Below are 2,577 nucleotides of genomic sequence, written 5' to 3'. Positions count from 1 at the left end.
AATAGTCTTTGCAAACATATACAGGAAGGTTATGTATTAAAGAACATGATTTTTCTGAGGGACACAACAGTTTCAAACTGGCATATTTCACCCTCTGGACCTCAAAAAGACATGTTCTTTCCTAATGTAAAATGCATTCAGTCCATCACAATATCACAAATCCTTAAACCATTTCAATTACAATACAAATACAATTCAAAGTCATAAACAGTACAAAATCCATCAAGGTCAACTAAAGAAATGGTCTGTCCTAAGGCAAAATTCTCCCCTGACTATGGACCTATAAAACTTAGAACAAGTTATCAGCTGCCAAAATACAATATAGAGATATGCAGTATACAAAGGAGAGAAAGTCATAGGATACATCTTTCCAAGTCTATTGGGAGAAATTGGAAGGAAAATAGGGATCAAAATTCTCAAACATACCTGAAACCTGCAGAGCACATGTCAATAGGTTTCCAGGTGTGAAATCAATTCATAGAATGATGTTTTATAATTGGAACTTGATAGAGTGGCAGCCCAGCCCTTTCCAAGGGATTGCACAGTGACTTTGCTTTCTCCAAACACTGGGATGAGGGTTCCAACATCTCCAAATATTGGAGAGACCACCATGTTTTTGGCCTCACCTTTCTCAAGCATCTGAGTGGCATCCAGACTCACTTCCAACCCCAGGGCACACTCTTACCCCTTTCTGAATAGTGAGGCCATGGCCAGGCTGTCTCTAATCTCCAGGGAATGCTTTCTGTGGCCTGGAACAAAAGCATTCTTCCTGAACAATGGAACAGCAAAGCTCCATTGTGTTCCCAGGCTCCTGAGAGTTCCAAGGTGACAGCAGTCTTCCTGAACAATGGGGATGCAAGCCATCTCTGCAAACTCCAGGGACAATTCACACTTTCCATGTGCATGTGTGTGCCTGCTATCCTATTCTCAGGTTTCTTAGCTACAGATCTTTACTTCCATGGTTCTGTCTTTGATGTTGCTTTTCCTCCAATCTGTCTCTTTCTGTTCCCTTTTAGTTCAGACTGGCAGTGGCTCCATTTATACAGATCCCACAACAAACTTGTAGGTTTTGCATGCAACACACAGAGTTCCCAACCATCAGACAATAAGATTGTCTGCAAATCCTTTCTGGATAACTCCATCTCTAATTGCTGACTAAATACATCCTCATATGGTGCTCTGTTCTCTGGGGACTAACTTTCCAGAAACTCAGAATTTTTCAAACAATCAATTTCTGTTCTTATTTTTTGTACCTGAGAGTTCAATTCTCTGATTATCTTTTCCTTCTGCATATTACTATAAGCTGTAAGGAGAAGCCAGGCTCCATTTTCCACATTTAGCTTGAAATTTAATCAGCAGGTTATCCAAGCTCATCACTTTCAAGTTCTATCTTCCACCCAACAACAGGACTCAATTTGTTTGCTAAATTCTCAGCCACTTCAAAACAAGGGTCACCTTTCTTCCAGTTGACAATGATGTATTCCTCATTTCTGTCTAAGACCTCATTGGAAGTACCTTTGGCATCCATATTTCTTGCAACAGTGTCTTGGAAGCAATCTAGACATTTCTTATTCACCTCCCCACAATTCATCTAGAATCTTCCCCTTATCTATGTGAAAAACTGACCAAACATGTTTGGTATTGCAAACTGCAGCAATCCACCGCTCTGGTAACAAAATCTGTTTTCATCTGCTAATGCTGCCAGAATATAATATACCAGAAATTTGTTGGCTTTTAACAAAGGGGATTTATTTGTTTATGAATTTCTGGTTAAAAGGCTATGAAAATGTCCAAATTAAGGCATCCAGAGACATATACCTTGACTCTGAAGAAAGGCTGCTGGCATCTGGGATACCTCTTTCACTTAGGAAGACACAAAGCCATGTTCCATTGCTTTCAACTTCTGATTCCAGTGGCTTTTTTTCTGACCATTTTAAGGTTCTCTCTTAACATCCCTGAAGCATTTCTCCATCCCTTTTCTTTGAGCATTTCTCTCTCTCTCTCAATATATATATATATATATATATATATATATATGTGTGTGTGTGTGTGTGTGTGTGTGTGTGTGTGTGTGTGAGTGTGTGTGTGTGTGCGCATGCATGCTTGGCTTTTCTGTCTTATCCTTCTATAAAGGACCCATCTTGATTGGTGGCTCATGTGTCCAAACAACCTAATCAAAAAGTCTCAACCACAATAGGTCTGCATGCACAAGATTGAAAAAATATGGCCTTTCTGGGGCACGTAACAGCTCCAAACTAGCACATACACTATCTAATATAACTGTCTGACCAGTTCACATGGGCCTTAGAATAGCGATTGAGATCTTGTTAATCATTACAGATTAAACTAATACTCTTATATATTCCAGACTATATTAGGCAGAACATAAAAAAAAAACTACTTGCAAGGTCCCCTTGAGGGGATGGAGAAAAAATGTAAAGATATTAAGCTCCTCCTTCTCCAGGAATTCCTGATATTCTCTAAAGAATTATGGACTCCCAATTTAATAAGCCAAGCACTTGATTTGAAACTTGCCTTTATGAAACTTATTTTTACAATAGTAGAGTGGTTTACATA

The sequence above is a fragment of the Tamandua tetradactyla genome, chromosome 9 (assembly GCF_023851605.1).
Source record: "Tamandua tetradactyla isolate mTamTet1 chromosome 9, mTamTet1.pri, whole genome shotgun sequence".
Taxonomy (NCBI): Eukaryota; Metazoa; Chordata; class Mammalia; order Pilosa; family Myrmecophagidae; genus Tamandua; species Tamandua tetradactyla.
This window is presented reverse-complemented; position numbering follows the sequence as displayed.